Below are 18,505 nucleotides of genomic sequence, written 5' to 3'. Positions count from 1 at the left end.
GGTTCCTCTGTGCCCCTCAGCAGTTTCTGCTGCGGCAATGAAGTCACTTACTTAAAGCAACAGGAAGGAGTGCTGCTGGCCAGAGTTGAGGGAGAAGGAAGGGATGTTCCCTACAAAGCCTTGAGCAGCAGGCTCCCTCCCAGCTCTAGAGAAGCAAGTCTTGCCCACCTGCCAGTCTCTCAGGAGACCCTTGTCTATCTGCTCCCTATAGGCTCCTTAAGGCTCTGGATGCCACATCCTGGCTCTCGCTCTGGACTCAAGAGTATGGGTGATACATAGTTCTCCAATTCAATGTCAGATATCTCAAGGTACCTTCCTGACAAACGAGTGGCTTTGATGCCTTAGGGTAGAAGAATATAGTGAGGAGTTAAATTTGAAGACCTGTACTTTTAAAACTAATACTGTATTATAAATCTAATGTAGCATAATAATTAAAAGTATGGAATAAAAGACAGACAACCCAAGTATGAATCCCAGCTCCATACTGATTGTGCTCTCAGGAGGGTTTCTTCATTGTTCTGCCCCTCAGTTTCCTCTTCTGTAAAACGTCAACAAGATAGCAGTTCTCTGTGGTGGAAATCCTTGGCTACTCTCCCTTTGCTATAACAGCAGAATTGTGGAGTGGCAGGTGCTGGTGGATTCTACCACATTTCCCAGCCTCCCCTGCAGCGTGGCCATGTGAGTTCATCTCCCACTGAGTAAGTGGAAATGACTTGTGCTATTTCCAAGTTGGGCCTTAGAAGAGCAGGTGTCTGCCTCTTCACCCTTGTTCTCTGCTTCTGATGGCTCAAGTAGCAGTGACCAGAGCAACTTTAGAAGGCACATGGAGACAATGGTAGAGGAGCCATTAGCCTGACCATGTTGCCTTCCAATTTGGAATGCATGGTGTCACAAGAGGGAGAGATAATCTTCAAGCTGGGTAGAGCCACTTCATTTTTGTATCTCTTTCTTAAAGCAGCTATTGTTATCCACACTAAAGGCCTACTTCACAGAGGTGTTGGGAGCATTCAATATGTTAATAAATGCAAAGGAATAGGAGTCAGTGGTGTATATGTGTTAGCTAATAGTACTGGTGATGAAAATAATAATAAAACATCATCATGTAATTAGGAAGGAGTAGCATATGTAAAAATTATGTGGTGTATTTCAATGCTGTGTATCAATGAGACATGTCTGATGTAGAGTTTTCTACTGTCCGGCCCATAGATAGCTCAGCACCACTGCTCAGACAACCCACAATTGATTGGTAACACAAAACAGTAAAGCACGTGATATTCTGGATTATTTCTTTGTTTACAAAAGGTCTTTATGATAACTAAAATAGTGTACCCTTCTTAGAAAGTTCCCACGAAGAGTAATTAAAAACTTGTGCCAGGAAGAGGGGGACAGAGTGATACGGATCCTGCTGGATGGCTTTCAATTACTTAGGAATATAAATGCGAAGAAAACTGATACACCACCCCTTTTCTAAATCTGTGCTATTTCTTTGTGCCTTCTTTCCCGCTTGTCCACTCTTACGTGGGCACTTTGGGTAGGTGCATTTCCAGAAAAGGTAGGGTGTTCATAACCACTAACTATAGAGCTCACAGCCCCTACAGTGGTTGCCCTGGGACGCATGCTCCCCTGGTTGCCTGGTTACTAGTGGAGAGGAGAGCTGCAAACTGAGAGGAGCTGGGAGCAGGCTGTCCAGAGGAAAAGCAGACGGGCTGCAGAACTGTGGGGTTGCCAGGAGGCTTTTGTTCTGATAAGTGCATGGAGTTGCTGCAGCTTTACCGCATGGTGGTCCAGGCAGAGACAGCTGCCCCTGCTGCCAGTCAGTGTTAACATACACTCAGCGCCCACAGGGGGCCACTGTGTCAACTGTGTTGATCCCTGCTTTGGACAAGAATGAGAAACGCCTGAACTATTTCCAGCTCCCCTGGATGACAATGTTGACAAGGACCTCCCACTCCCCAGCCCCAGAACTGAGCTGGAGATGGATGGCACCCAGACGGAACCCAAGGAGGCAGGAAGGCTGCCGTGCCACAGTCACATCCTGCAGCCCAAGACCAGAGTACTTCTCACATCACAACGGCATTTGTGAATTAGCTCTGGAGGTCCATATAGAGCTAGATAAACAAAGGATACCGAGAGCTGTCTGACTCCCAGCCTGTCAAGGGATCCCAGATTTCTCCATTACCCACATAGCCCCTATACCCAGCCAAGTGTCTGTGTAATGTGGCTACTCCACACATTTGATACACCTGAGTGAAAGACTAAGTGAGCAGAAGGTAGGTCAGCAGGTGGTCACAGGCCCAGGCTCTGACTGCACATAGCCTGGTTCTGCCACTTACAGGTGATACAACATTGGCCTAGGTCATTTCCCCTCTCAGGTCTCAGTATTCTGATCCCTACAATGGCAACAGATAGAATTGCCTAACAAAACACTGGACAGATTCAACATAAGGAAGGCAAAGTGCTTAGCACAGAGTCTTTCAAATAGTATTTGTTCAATAAATGGAGTGACAGTCTCAGTTGTACCTTTCTGTTGTCCTGGAGTAATTATCAACAGCATCTGCTTTCACATTTAAAACTGTCCCAGTTTGAGTGATGAATGATATGTTCTATCAACAGATGATGATGATGTTGATGATGATGATGACAATGACTAACTGGGGCAGGAGGCCAGTCAGGGACTGAGAGGGGTCCCTGCACGCAAACCTGAGCTATGTGGCTTTCAGCCAACAACCAAGGCGTCTTCCCTCTCAGCTCCATTCGCCTGCACCATGCATAAGTGAAGTTATGTGGGTCATCACACATAGAGCAGATCAAATCAGAGACCACATATGGGATGTTTTGTTTGAAAGGTACCCTGATCTCAAGGAGCCACCAGCCCTACTGGACAAGGGCAGTGAGGAAAAAATAAGGCAGCCAAGAGTGGACATGAGCAGGACAGTGAGCAGAAAGAAGAGTGTGGTGAGTCCCCTGGGTGGGGAAGCTAGTGTGCTTGCTCACACAGATGCAGAAAGACTCCTGAGAGCTCAAGGTGGGACAGGGCTATGGAAAACCCTCCAAAGATAATTCCATGACTTTCTTCCTGATATTGGTTTCTCTCCAGGACTTCCCTTTGTTTTCTCCTCACAAGGAGCTTTACAGAGATCTTGCAGGTGACAACAATTACAAGCATGTGTAAGGCAAAGCCCCTGAATAACACAGAAGCAACAGCCATCAGTTGTGGAGTTGGAATTCAGCACTGCCCATGTTGCCAGTCATTTCTTTACAATTTCTTTACCTCAGCAATCAAAAAGACTAGTGCTGTTATCACCCTTTAAAGATGGGGGAATGGAACTTGGAAGATGAAGCCATTCCTCCAAGTTATCCCTGCTGGAAGGGGTGGGACTGGGATTTGAACTGGGTTTCTCCAGCTCCAGGGCTGTTCGGCCTACCAGCTCCCTGGACATTGAGAGTTATGTACCATGACACAGTCAGAATGGGAAGACTCCCTGCAATCCAGGCTGGCTGCTGCCCCTGGCAGTCCCCACAGCCATGGAATAAGCCAGAAAGTGAGGACTGAAAAGACCAGGAATGTCCCATGGATGGAAGTCTTGCCTTCAAAGTACAGCCCACAGAGATAGCACACGTGGAGTGTCAGCTTTGTGGGAGTGGCAATCTGAGTCTCACCCAAGTCCCCTCAGGGAAGTGGGTATTTACCTTAAGGATAATAATAGCAATATTCAACATTACCTGAGCACATATGATGTGCCAAGCTCTAGGCTTGATGCCCCCACTTGAGTTATTTCTTTTAATATTCACAGGGACCCCACGAGGTAAGTGTATGTAAGAATGGGTACAAACCCCCATCAACACCAGTCCTGGCTAGCTCTATTTCATAGACAGAAACCCAGTGCCCAGAAGTTTCTGGAAGGGAGAATGTTCTCTACTCAGGGCAACAATTTAACCCCCTCTGAACATGAAATGGGACAAGTTCCCATCTATGGGCCAGTGGGCCATGGGTGGTGGCAGGTGTGAATCCTGAGCAAGTATGAACCTTTCTGGTCAGTTGGCTTCCTGGCTCCATCACAAATTTTGTGTGTGTGTGTGTGTGTGTGTGTGTGTGTGCGCGCGCGCGCGCATGCGTGTGCCTGATGAACACTGAATTCTATCAAAGGAAATCACAAAATGTGAAAATTAATTTTTCTCTCCAGGAGAGAAACATCAGGGACTACAAAGTACATTAAAAGTATAATATGCAGAAAGGAGGTCAGGCTTTGACCTTGGCCAGCAAACTCTGGCCTTGGATCTTAGGAAGAAGCTGTAAGAATATACTGTGTCAGAACATCAATGTGTCATTGGGGTGAAAGACAAGGCCCCAAATGCAGAGGTATAGGAGTGGGCCTCCAGTTCCTGGGACCTGGGGCAGGAGGCATAGGCAAGGGCAGGGCCAGGAAAGTCTGGGGGAACAGATAGATTATCCAGGCAGGGGTTCAAGCACAAAGACTCAGTTACCCACTTGGCAGCAAGGTGGGGACTTAACAGGAGAAAGTTAGGAGCCCTGTTGCTAGGACTGGGCTCTGAGAGAAGAGCAAGATGAATTGGACACTGAATCCCATTTCCTTATGAGGAGTGTCCCTGGACTCAAGGTAAAAGAGCTAAGGGCTGCATTATAGGTGCAGGTCAGGTGTGGAGAAGTATGAGAACAGGGCTGGGAGAAGAGTGACCTGGTAGGTCGGTCCCACATGAGACCTCCAATGTTGGTCTGGACACTGTGCAGGCATAACCTGGCAAACAGTACAGCTGGACATGACTTTTCATGCACTGCTTTTCAGAGGGGCCCCCAGAGCACCTGGCTTCCAGCATGCTTCTGACAGCATGCTGTGTGAAACCTTTGGAAGCAGTTCCCTTGTTGGCACTTCCAATAAGAACTGGGTTCCCCAAAAGTAGGTCAGGAGCTCCCGGGAAACTTATGGATTCTGACTTTGATTTTTCCATCTTGAAGTTCAAAGAGCATGAGTAAGTTCACTGGAAGAAAAACAAATGCCTTTTTTTGAAATCCAAAACATGCTTGGCACGAAGGGAACTAAAAACTCAAAGAGTCAGGAAAATCCTAGTTGTGGCCTAGCAAATACTCACCCACTGTCTGACCCCAGTCTGTGGTCATGGCTGGTCCCCACTGAGGTGGGGCGGGTACAGCTCCGGATACAGAGAACATGACGCTGGATGACCCAGTATGTTCTTTGTGCTGCCACCCTCTGCCCAGTCCCGCTCATAGTGACCACAGAGTACACTGCCACTGACTCTCTTTCCACATGAGCCCTAAGGATGATTGGCCTCAGTGAACATCTGAAGCCTTTTGTATAGTGAACAGGTTTCTTTATCCCTCTTTGCTAGAAAGGGGAAATGGGGGGATCCCAGCAAGAGGAAGGGCATCATTTCACCCTTGGCTCATGGCTCATGATATGAATAGAAGTATGAGCCATACAAAGAACCCAGATCTTTAAGAACCAGGACCACATGCTGTTTATTTTGTATCCACAGCAGTATTTAGCCAGGATCTTGTCCAGAGTCAGTTCTCGATGAATAAATGAGCAAGGAGCAAAGCTTGTGTCCTCAGAGTCTGGCATAACAGTATCTACCTACTGGAAGATGGGCTTAACAGTAAGGCACAGGCAGTGAATCCTGCTCTGCCTCTTGCCAACTCCAGTGGGCTTCTATTGATTTGGCCTGACCAGCATCCCCTCCACCTTCTTCAGGTAATAAAATCCTGATTTTCCAGTGATACGCCATCTCTTCTCCATTCTCGATTCAATTAATCCAATTTGGGTGGACAGGACTACCCTAGGCTCTGGTGGCCATGTGACCTAACCCAGAAAATCACAGAAGCAAGTGAAGAATTTATAAATGATTTCAATTTTTGAAGGCAAATAACTCCTACATTAGAAAATGATTTTATTGGGGGGCACCTGGGTGGCTCAGTCGGTTAAGGTCCGACTTCAGCTCAGGTCATGATCTCACTGTTTGTGAGTTCAAGCCCCGTGTCAGGCTCTGTGCTGACAGCTCAGAGCCTGGAGCCTGTTTCAGATTCTGCATCTCCCTCTGTCTCTCTCTGCCCCTCTCCCACTCATACTTTGTCTCTCTCTCTCAAATATAAACAACCATTAAAAAAAATTTTTTTTAATGATTTTATCTAAGTAAGTCCAGATGGCAATATTCATAAATAAGCTGCTTTCAATGGCCCTGGCCTCTTGCCCTTGAAAACGTTAGATGACTATAGCAGTAGATACAGGTTACTTTGTCCTCAGACAGCAGAGAACATTTATACAAATGAATAAGTGGGAACAAATCAGATTTAATCTCATGTTGATAAAACTTCAACAGGAACAAGCACCCCTTGATCTAGTTGTTAGAGCCAGCTCAGCTACAACGAGATGTGTTTCAAAGTTTGTACAGAAATCAGGGTGGAATTTTTAATGCATCTTAAAGATTGTATTCTTCAAACACATATATTAATACAAAACAAAGAAAAAAAGCAGTCTCATTCACAGCTTGGTCAATTTGCTGACTTTGGAATGAGGGTTACAGAAAGTCTGTGATTTCCTCACCTGTGATCTTTTCATTTCTGGTCAGGTCCTAAGCTTTTTGGTTGGGGTGCTGCTAATAGTTCATTTCAATTCCTTCCCAACTGGACATGGTGTCTGTTGTCTTCACAGTCGAGAAGGCCCTGATCCATGACCATGAGGTGGTGTCATCATCTGCAATTGTCTATGAGGACATGCAATGTTGGCCACTCTTCGGTGGCAAGCCAAACACCAAACTCAGGGCCATCAGATTCTCAGTTTGGTCTATTAAGAGTCACTTTGTTCCAGGGCAAATGGCACTTGAGTAGTTCTTTTAATGGGCTGGGTGAAACAACGCCTGGTTTCAACAACAGCTTATGTGATTCATTAGGCCAACCCAAGGATCATGTAGGCTTTTCACATAACTACTAGAGAAGGGCGGCCTAACTCTGGGCTGGGACCCAAGGTCTGGGCTGTGCAGTGTCAGGATATAGGCACCTCAAGAGGGAGAGGGTCCCCAAAATGCCTACCAAACTGGAGCCTCCACAGAGAGGATTCCATGCAAAGGGGCTTCAGATAGCAGAAGACATAATAAAAGTCATCCTAATCCCTTGGAAATGTTCCAAAAATAAATATGGAGGCAGTATTAGGTTCCATCCTTCTCACTGGAGAACCAGTCCTTTGGATTTGCCAAACTTAGTTTCCAGGTGAAAGGTTGCCAGTTTTGGGACTTATTACTATTTATCCAAACCAAAAAATAACATAATTGGGGATTTGCCCTAGTATATTTTTTTCCTTCTATTATCACTCCAGTATTTTTTTAAATACTAATGTTAGTCATTCTCTAAACTGAAAATGGGGGATAATGGTGCCAGAATCACATTGCTTAACTATTGACAAAGCAGAGGACCAGAACTCATGGGAATTCTGACTTTCGGGCCGTCTGGATTTACCAGGGACACAGCCCACCTCGTGAACATACTACGTGTGCTCAGTAGAGATTTGAGTGGAAGGATGATGACAGGACTATCCCCTTTGCAGAGAGAAGAGTCTGAATGCTGCATGACTACGGCTATAGCTCTGGAGTTCATGAAGTTTACATCCTCTCTCCATTCATCCAAAACATCCCTTTCCAAAAGGAATTCCTTCTCTATGAAGCCTTTTTAACAAGTCCAATGCTCAGTTCAGGAGACTCTCCCAGAATTTACTGACTTGAAACTACAATTTTAGTCAAGGGACTCATAAGAACTAATCAACTCCAGTATGTGTGTGTCCCCTTCATTATAATCTTGTTTCTTTCCTCCCTGCTTTATTTTCAAAAGGTATTTGAAGCATCTTCCACCATTAGTTCCTTTCTATCTTGTGCTTGGATCTACATGGTTTGAGTTCCGCAGTGATTGATGGCCCGGCACAAAGTGCTTGTGAGAGCGACAGCAGGAGAGGAGGCACAGTGTTTGCAGTTTGGGTGTGGGTGACCTGCCTGGGGAAGAGTAGAGAGAGACCTGGGTGACCAGCAGAAGCCAGGAGTGTGAACACACAGTGGACAAGCTGCTAGCTGGTCTCATGGAGTCTGCTTCTTTCCATGCTTCTGCATTTACAGCATTTAAGTGCACACATCCCACCTAACTTTCTCTGACTCTATATTCAAAACTGTGTGAGGGCTCCTGCCTGCCTTCCCCTTCCAGGGAGAGTGAACCCCCTCAGTGAAGAGGCTGAGGGTACTCAGACACTACCCCATGCCAAGACCAACATGGCAATGACACATTCATCAGCACAGGAAGCATGGTGCCTGAGGCCTTCAATCCTGTGAGGAGCTCATGTAAATGTTTTAATTTATTTTAAAGTCAGAAGGAAAAATTAGTACAATGGATATAAGATGATGAATCCAGTCTGGATTATATTCATCTTTATATAATGCAGTCATAAAATATAATTTTTAATATTTCTTTTATAGAGGAAGGAGCCCACAAAGGCAAAAGTGCCCAGGGCGTATGAAGCCCTATGTGGCCTGAAATCTTCTGACTAGAGGAAATACTAAGGAAACTGGAAAGCTAGGGCACAGCAATGTCTGTTTCCTTCCTTCTTTCAATCATTTGACCCTTTCTTTTTCTTGCTTCCTTTTTTCCTCTCTCCTTCCTTCTATGTGCCCAAGAGGAAAAAAAAAAAAAAATGTGTGCTTGAAACAGTGGCCAGACAGCCTGCTCTGTCAGGGAAGACTCTGAGGGAGACATGCTACCCATATCAAACAACAAAGAAGCCTGTGGGACACAGTAGACAATGCTTGGCCTTCTACTGCAACAGCCCCCAAGGCCAGGCCTTACCCCAGGTCCTCATGCTAGTTCTGTCACTCCTCTGGGTGTTGAGCAACCTCCCCATGCCTGGCACAAGGATGAGAAGGGCCAGGCCCTCCCTGTTGGGAAGGGACACAGAACAAATGGGCAATGACAGAGCAGTGTGACACACACAGTACATGATGCCGTGGTCAGATGGGCTGGGCTGCAGAGGCAGTGCTGTTTTCCAGAGAGGAGCTCCTGGACCCCAGTGCCAAAAGGTGTGGAAGGCCGGAGTATGAGAGCAACGCAGTTGGGTTTGTATGTTAAAACACTCAACTCTGTGGCCTGTGGAGAATTGATTGCAAGGAGACAAAACTGGAAGCAGGAAGGCAGTTAGGGAAATGGAAGTCAACCAGAAAAGAAGGATATGGATCTGAATGAATTTGTAGGTGTCAGGATGTAGAGGAACCAAGCAAACGTGAGAGACTATGGAGTGAGATCTCTGAAATCAGAGGCGGGTGGGGTGGCTCAAACCTATTGGGTCATGGGGAGGATGTGGCATCTCCTGGGAAAGGAATAGAAAGGAGGCTGGGAGGCTGGGTTTGGAGTGTGTTGATTTTGAGAAGTATCTAGATAGGCTTCAGTGGGCACATGGAAACCTGGCAGACAGTCTAAGCCAGAGATAAGCAGTTTTCTCAAATGAAGGAAGGCTCTGGTTTGGATGAGCATATCTGTTCCTGTGGTTGCCTAGGGCAACCACCATGGATACTCTAAGCTCTAGGAATTGATGGCTTTTTACCATGTCAAGAGAGAGTTTGCACAAAATGCCTTCCTGGGTCCCGACAGAGAGTCTGTGGCTCTGAGGACCACTGGGAAACAGCAGTGGGCTGCTGCCCACAGGATGGCCATCTCCCCGTCTACTCAGTTGCCGCCTGGCCCTAGCACTTCAGGCCTCAGCCCCCACACCTACTGCCTGCTCTTTGCAGCCATCTGCTCCCATGCTGAAAAGTACTGAGCTCTGAGCTTAGTACCCACAGAGGCAACAGAGCATGAGGAGGGTGGGTGAGAAAGGCAGGGTGGGGTGAGGTGGGCAGTAGGAAGGGGAGTGGATAGGAAGTCAAGGAGACTTGATTTCTGGTGTTATAACCTTGGGTGACCTTGGACAAGTCACTACCCCTTTCTGAACCTCTGTCCTCAAGCATTAGAGGTTAGATTGCTCTATTGATTTCCACAGTGGTCTGCAGTTCCAGGGTACTGCAAGTCCAGGAACTCATGGATCTGGAGAGCCTGGGCTGTGAGCACTCACTGGCTCTCACATCTGTTATCTGTGTCTTCCCATACAGGATACGGTGTGATCAGAGCTTCCTGGCTGTGGGGTGAAAGGTTCCTTCCCTAACCATTCTCACCCTTTTCCTAGCCAGCTAGTCCAACAGAGAGAGCAGCTTAACTGCTCTCAGCTTCAGCCACACCCTCCCTTTGCCTGGTGGGGCAGCCCTGGAGTGCCCATAGAGTCCCTACTGGCCCAGAGAGGCAGGTGGACCCTACAGCTCAGTATCTCCTAACTGCCTGCCCTGGACCACCTTTCCCAGCCCATCAAGGGTTTCTGTCTTCCAGGAGCCTCTGTAGAGCTGAGGGGAGCATCCTCCAAACTCATGAGCCTGTATTACTGTCTAAATAAGACCCCAATCCTTATAGTGTGAGCCTCAGCCTGGGTCCTCCTCCTTGGGGTGCAGGGGTGTGACACACAGGGGTGGGCCTCCTGCTTCACTCCACATGCAGAGGTAACAAGGCTTAGAGTTCATAATGGCAGTCAGGAGAAATAAAGTCCTCCCATGCCAGCGATGGCCACCGAGATGTTGCCATGGTAAAGGGGAATCAGCAGACCAGCTGGTGCTGGAAGAACTGTCAGCACTTTGACAGTGATACTAAGGCCAGTGGAGTGCACAGGACAAAGCTTTGTTCTGCTCCAACAGCATAAGGGAAGAAAGGCCCTTTGACTCCTGACTAGGTTTTACCATAGCCTTGGTTCTAAGTTCAACACTAAGGATTCTTAGAGTCTACTGCTTATTTGTGAGCTTAGAAGACAGGATAAGAAACAAACAACACCTAGTGCTTGACAACCACACCCTACTATGTGAAATCATGTTCCCAAGCCCCAAGGAAGCAGAGAAGGGAAAGGCAGAGCTCCTCATTTCTAGGTATTTATTACCCGCTTGGGAGACAATGACAAAGAGATTTCAACGCCATGTGCCAGAAGAAGATGTGAGCAGTACAGCTATGGATGATGAGTCCCAGGTCCTCCTGGTGTCCACACCTGTGGTTTAGTTCTCTCCACCTGCTCTGTGCAGGGACAGAGTTGGGCTGATGTTGCCTCCCCAAACCTCAAAGCAGGCTCTGATCAGTAGGGGCTGGACAGCCCACCCGTTGACCACTCTATTGAGCATAACCCCCTCCAGGGTAGGCTTATCATCCCCATTTTCCATCAGGGGAGATGGAAGCTTGGAGAAGTCAGGCAACCCACACAGTTAAAGGGTAGGACCCAGATTCACAAGTAGGTTCCTCAGATTCCTAAACCCATGAGGGATGGGAGAGAAGAAACTGGCCTAAAAGATGTGGGCTCTGAGCAGGCAGAAGTTAGTGGACAAATGGGAGAGGAATATTCCAAGAAAGGGAACAGAGCAAAGAAAAAAATTAAAGGATTAAATTCAACATGAGAAACATTTTGCCATTTGTTTGAGTCAAGTAATTTATGCTCTAGACTTGCTATTGCTTAACTCCATGGAATGCTTAATCTTTCTGAAATTTAATTCCCTTTCTTGCAAAATGGGGTATACTTACAGGGTTGTAGGGATGCTGTGTTAAATGTAGGTGCTTTTAGATGGTTAGGCAGTGTATAAGTGCAGTGTTGTTAAATACATTCCATTTATAGGTGACCACCAAGTTAAGGGCAATATGTGTGAAAAAAGCCATGGGGTATCAAGAACTGCCAGGAAAGGATGCAAGCAGAAGCCTCTCACGATGCTGCCCCCTACTTCTGGTGTATCCCAAGTTTCTGTGAAGCTCTTCACTGCCCCCTTCTTCCACAAGATGAGTGGCTATAAGAGGAAACATCCCAGTGAGGAGGCAGGGGTAGTGTGCTGGTGGAGCTCACCTTCACTGGCCACCCTGCATGACAGTTCTGCCTGGGGTCTGGGCTGTGAGTGCAGAAAATGCAGTTCAGAACTGGTGCAGGGAACCCCCTGGTGAGCGATCCTAAGACTCAGTGATCCTGAGGCTCTACAAGCCAATGCCCACTGTCCCTGCTCCCCACGGCCACGTCCAAATCATGCCTATCCTAGACTCCCTTGACTGTGGGTCCCCAGGCCTCTCAGACTTGGCTGTTCCAGCTGCCTTGGCCTCCACAAGGAAAAGCCTTTTTTATTTCTATCTCTGTGTGTGTGTTTACTAAATTTAACCTTATTTCTGTAAAACTATTCAAAAAATAGGAAAAAAAAATAGAAAGTTGCAATCACCCCAGAGCCCACCACCTAAAAATAACTTAAAAATTTTGTGTGTGTATGAATGTTATTCCAGAATTTACCCAAACCTATATGCAGAAGAACAGATTTATGGAAATAATTATGTAAAATGGCATTTTAATACACAGCTTTTTTTTAAGAAGCAAAGGCATTAAATTCAGTTTTCACTGAATTTATCATGAAAAAAATGAAAAAGACTAGCAAATTTCAGCTGAATTTTTCTTTTGTTTGAGGCAGATAATTTGTACTCTATTATTTCAAAATATTATTTTCAAAACATATGGAAAAGTAGAGTGAACAATAAAATGACCTTACTGTCCACTTTTAACAAATCTGGACACGCGCCTAGGTTAAGAAGTTCTTCTTTCTTCTTTTCTTTTTCAATGAAAATGTTAATGTAAAAAGAATTCATTAACAGAAATATACCTATAAGCATGATTTCCCAACCAGTCAAATTCTGTTCCTGGATGCTGGACACTGGGTACTCAACACCTACCCACCCACCCCCACCCCCAACACCTCTGTAGTCAAACCAGTGCTTAAGTCAGACACCAGGCCCTGCAAGCATTTTACATTCATTGTCTTGTATGCTCACCCTTATCTAGAAAGTCTGCCCTGTTATTATCCCTGCTCTGGGCAAATGAGAGCTCAGAGGGCAAAGCAACCAGTTCAGGTCTAAATGACAGAGCTGGGATACAAATTCAGGTCTGTCAGACATCAGAGCCTGGTGCTAGAGATAATTTTTAAAGGATTTTGGACTCCATGTAAGCTGCTCAGGTACTTAAGCTGACAAGGAACAAAAATTCTGGATGAAAAAAGATTTCAAGAGCAGCCGGTAACATCAGAGCTCCACTACTCTAAGCAAAGTGAGAGGAAATTTCTGTCCAGAACATCATCTCCCTGGACTTCCTATAAGAAAAGTTTGTTTTGGAGTCCTCTCTTCTCCCTACTGTGTCAGGCAGTGAGACTGAGTAGAGCAGCATTCAAAAGATGATGGAACCTGAGCATGACAGGGCCACCCTTGCCGATGCTTCCTGAATTCAACCAATTGATCAAAATCCAGTGAGCTGTGACTCTCAGATATTAGCTACAGATGAAGCTATTTTTAAAAGTTCAAAATTCGGGGCGCCTGGGTGGCGCAGTCGGTTAGGCGTCCGACTTCAGCCAGGTCACGATCTCGCGGTCTGTGGGTTCGAGCCCCGCGTCAGGCTCTGGGCTGATGGCTCAGAGCCTGGAGCCTGTTTCCGATTCTGTGTCTCCCTCTCTCTCTGACCCTCCCCCGTTCATGCTCTGTCTCTCTCTGTCCCAAAAATAAAGAAAGGGTGAAAAAAAAAAAAAAAAATTAAAAAAAAAAAAAAAAGTTCAAAATTCAAAAATGATCACTTTTGGGGGGATCATTTTGCAATAATGACCGAGGCTTAAAAAAAAAACAAACAGTAAAAATGTATCTCTTGAGAACTTTGGAGCTCAAAGCCAGCCTGATGTGCCAGCCACCAGCTCCAAGGGCACAGAGACAGTGAGACGAGCCAGTCTGACACCATGTACACTGGGGCCACCGCAGCCGCCACCTCCAGCTGCAGTTTCAGTTCCTCAGTCCTGCCTAATCAACAGGGCACCAAAGGACCTATGTATGAACTGCACCAGTCAGGGTGCATACAGGAGGCCGAAATCACACCAGTAATTTGAACAGGAAAAAATGTAACATAGAAGTGTACTAAGTAGTAACAAGAGATTCACTACTGAGAGGAGATAAAAGAGCTCTAAGAAATACTGTAGGGCTAAGGGGGAGCTCCAAGGAAGTCTCAGCCAACTTGGCTGAGACTCAGACCTCAGGGAGAGGGTGTTCATGGGGTTTTCGGAGCCACCTCTGGTCTGTACCCAGGGCCCAGACTGGTGATCAGGGAGCCTCTCCAGGGTATTAGCAAATCTCAGTGGAAGGTGAAAGCCCCTGGGTGTCACACATACCACTGGCAACCATGCCATAAGAACCAGAAAGGGGAAACACCTGCAACCAAGCAAGAGGAGAAGCGCTTTCCTTCTGCAATGTCTTTCCAGAACCTCCTAGTGACAAATCTAACAACAACAACAAAATGTTTACGGGGTCCGGCTCCAGCATCACAAAGCAGGGCAGAGAAGCTTGATTTGGAGTTCAGAAGCAATAAATGAGTATCTAGCTGCAGCACTGTTTGCAACAGCCCCAAACTAGAAATAACCCACATGCTCATCTATAAAAAAGGATAAGTGGGGCGCCTGGGTGGCGCAGTCGGTTAAGCGTCCGACTTCAGCCAGGTCACGATCTCGCGGTCCGTGAGTTCGAGCCCCGCGTCAGGCTCTGGGCTGATGGCTCGGAGCCTGGAGCCTGTTTCCGATTCTGTGTCTCCCTCTCTCTCTGCCCCTCCCCCGTTCATGCTCTGTCTCTCTCTGTCCCAAAAATAAATAAATGTTAAATAAATAAATAAATAAATAAATAAATAAATAAATAAATAAAAAAGGATAAGTAAGCAAAATGTGGTAGAAACATACAAAGGAATAGGACATTGCAGTAAAAATGAGTGAATTCTAGCCACACACAATTACATGGCTGAACCTTAGAAACATAAAGTTGAGTGGGTAAAGAAGCTGCAAAAGACAACATACTTATAAAGCTTAAAAACCAAAGAGGTTAGAGTGGGAGAGAGCCAAAGCATAAGAGACTCTTAAAAACTGAGAACAGGGGCGCCTGGGTGGCGCAGTCGGTTAAGCGTCCGACTTCAGCCAGGTCACGATCTCGCGGTCCGTGAGTTCGAGCCCCGCGTCAGGCTCTGGGCTGATGGCTTGGAGCCTGGAGCCTGTTTCCGATTCTGTGTCTCCCTCTCTCTCTGCCCCTCCCCCGTTCATGCTCTGTCTGTCCCATAAATAAATAAAAACGTTGAAAAAAAAAATTAAAAAAAAAAAAAAAAAAACTGAGAACAAACTGAGGGTTGATGGGGGGTGGGAGGGAGGGAGGGGAGGGTGGGTGATGGGTATTGAGGAGGGCACCTTTTGGGATGAGCACTGGGTGTTATATGGAAACCAATTTGACAATAAATTTCATATATTGAAAAAAAATAAAATAAAAATTTAAAAAAAAACAATAAAATGACTGACATGTAATTTAGCTATACATATAGACATAGAGGAAGCTATTTTTAAATGAGCAAAATAGAGGCACCTGGGTGGCTCAGTCAAGTGTCCAACTTTGGCTCAGGTCATGATCCTGTGGTTTGTGGGTTCGAGCCCCGCATTGGGCTCTGTGCTGACACCCCAGAGCCTGGAGCCTGCTTCAGATTCTGTGTCTCCATCTCTCTCTACCCCTCCCCCCTCTCTTAAAAATGAATAAAAATTTTTAAAAAAATTTTTAAAAAAATTTTTAATGAGCAAAATAATGAAAAAAATATCCAGAGGAGTGATTACCTCTAGGAGCGAGATGGATATAGGACTAGGGAGAAGCACATGGTAGTTTCAAATATATTAGTAATATTCTAGTTCTTATATTGATGGCAAGTTCATGAGCATTTAGTCACTATGCCTCATAATTTACATGAATATAACACTTGTTACACATATACTTCTGTACACGTCAAATACTGCTTAATAAAGTAAAAGGAATCAAATCGTATGAGGTGAGTTGGGAGTTACCTGGTCTAACAACAGCTCCTGTTCAAAAAGCCTGGATATCTTAATTGATACAGCTCCATATAAACCAGCACGTGCCAGACTATTGGCAAAACAAATGCAAGCCTTGCAGAAACATAAGCAAAGTGCCCAGGACAAAGGAAGCTGTGGTCCCTGCTCTATCACTCTGTGAGGATCAGATTACATTGGGCTATCTGTCCCCAGTCCTGAGGGACCTTCCAGGAACACAGACCATCTGGAGCACTTTCCAGTAACACACAAATGGCTTTCTTGTAGAATGAAGACCAGATTTAGCCCAGGTAGTTCACAACCTGGAACAATAGTAGGAGAAGTTGGAGGGAATTGGATCTTGGCTCAATTAAAAGAACCATGTGTAAAACTGAATATGACAAGTGTTGGTGAAGATATGAAGAAAAAATGTAATCCTTGTTTCTTGCTGATGGAGATGTAAAATGGTACAACCATTGTGGAAAATGGTATGGCATTTCTTCAGAAAATTAGACATTACAATGTAATCCAGCAATTCTACTTCTGGGTATCTATCCAAAAGAATTGAAAACAGAGACCCAAACAGATAATGTTCGTGACAGCATTATTCCCAGCAGCCAAACATGAAAGCAACCCAAGTACCTATTGACAAATGAATGGATACAGAAAATGTGGTCTGTACGTACAGTGAAATATTATTCAATCTTAAAAAGTAAGGAAATCCTGTCACATGCTACAACATGGATGAACCTTGAGGACATTACGCTAAGTGAAATAAGCCAGGCACAAAAGAACAAAACTCTGTAGGATTCTACTTACACGGGGTACTAGAAGAGTCAAACGCATAGAGACAAGAAGCAGAATGGTGGTTACCAGGAGCTACGTGGAGGGGCTGGGGGAGGTAGTGGTTAATGGACACAGAGTTCTAATTTGGGAAAACAAAAAAGTTCTGGAGATGGATGGTGGGGATGCTTGCACAACAATGAGAATGTACTTAATGCCACTAAACTGTGCACTTAAAAAATAGTAAATTTTAGGGGTGCCTGGGTGGCTCAGTCGGTTAAGTGTCTGACTCTTGACTTTGGCTCAGGTCATGATCTCATGGTTTGTGAGTTCAAGCCCCAAGTCATCCCTGTGCTGACAGCATGGAGCCTGCTCAAGATTCTCTCTCTCTCCTCCTGTTTCTGCCCCTCACTCCCTCTCAAAATAAATAAACATTTTTTTAAATAGTAAATTTTATGTTATGTATATCTTACCACAATTTTAAAAAAAGAACCATGTGTATTGGCTAGAATGGGCTGTCTTGGCAAGTTCCCTGTTACTGAGAAGGTTCACACAGAGCCTGGTGACCATCTTGTTGGGAATCGTCTAGCTTTGGAGCTGTCAGGGCTCTCGTCAAAGGCTCTGCCTGCAGGAACCCTGTGTGGAGTTGCAGGGCATGGAACAAAAGCAGGCTCCCTCCATTGCAAAGGGCTCAGCCTCCACCTAGTTAAGGTAGATAGATGGGTCTCGCCAGTAGACTGAGCTATACCCCATCACAGACATGTGGGCCGATGAGAAGGCGCTGCCTCAGGAGGCTTGAGATCCACCTGGAGGAAGGTGGGTCTGAGGAGACCCATGGGATCTGTCTCCCCAGGAGTGAACCTGACTGCTTTGGGGTTCAGGCCCAAGCCTCAGGCCCTCAGTGTTACCAAGCACCCTCTGCATCCATCACAGTGTTGATCTCCAGCAGGACCAAGCCCCTGGGTAAATCCCACTGCAGGTTACCTGGTATTGGCCCCTGACCAGGATTCTGGCCTAGCCCAGCACTGACCACCAGGTTCTAACCTGAGCCAGGGCCCAATAAAGGGAACTTCAAGGTAGTCTTACTGATAGTATGAAAACTTAAAAGTCTAAACTTTGAACTGCAACATACATCCAGACAGGAAAAAAGAAACTAGAAGCAATCTCTGTCAAAACCTCTGTCAAAAACAGGTTTAAAAGCTCAGCCCTCAACAAGAATAAAACCTGGACCAGCTTTTAGGTCACTCTTCTGCCCTGACTTCCCCAAGAGAAAGTGTTTTTGAAATAATGAATCAAACTTCTTACCTGACCTTATCCTTCAAGACTCATTTTCAAAGGCACCTCTCTCAGAAGCCACTCATTTCACTCAACCATAATCAGGCGTTTGTCCTGTGTGTCTTCATAGGGCTTTTGCCCCCGTCTTCACACCTGCTGTGGTTTTCTTGCCAACTAGGTCCAGAAGCTCAGTGAGAGCATGATTTTGGATACCCAGCACAGTGCCTGGCATGCAGCAGACACTCAACACATGGTTGCTGGAAAAGTGAATGCACGCATGCATAAAAATGAACACAGTGAAAGCATAATTTTTAGCTAAGAGCCCAAATTTTGCTTGACTCATTATGACACCTAGTGGTGATTAATCTCCATTGCAGACCCCCCCAAAATCCACATAATTACCCTAGGCGCATTTCCCTTTGTTCCAGCAAAAGCCCTCTGAGTGCCAGCTATGTGGCAGGGACCATGTGAGTGCAGGGGA

The 18,505-nt window shown here is 45.9% G+C and overlaps 1 long non-coding RNA gene across 2 annotated transcripts in view; it reads right to left on the bottom strand.

Moving 5' to 3' along the window:
- LOC147582563 (uncharacterized) overlaps positions 1 to 18,285 on the bottom strand; it is a 166,742-nt gene extending 148,457 nt beyond the window's left edge. For both annotated transcript variants that reach the window (XR_015248746.1, XR_015248747.1), the window contains exon 1: positions 18,055 to 18,285. This is a non-coding gene — a long non-coding RNA (uncharacterized LOC147582563). The remainder of the gene's footprint in view (positions 1 to 18,054) is intronic.
- Positions 18,286 to 18,505: the final 220 nt, after the last annotated feature.

Source organism: Puma concolor, chromosome A3 (assembly GCF_028749965.1).
Source record: "Puma concolor isolate L17-30 chromosome A3, mPumCon1.1.hap2, whole genome shotgun sequence".
In the NCBI taxonomy this organism is placed as follows: Eukaryota; Metazoa; Chordata; class Mammalia; order Carnivora; family Felidae; genus Puma; species Puma concolor.
Note: the sequence above shows the minus strand (reverse complement) of the source record. Positions and strands in the feature narration are given on the sequence as shown.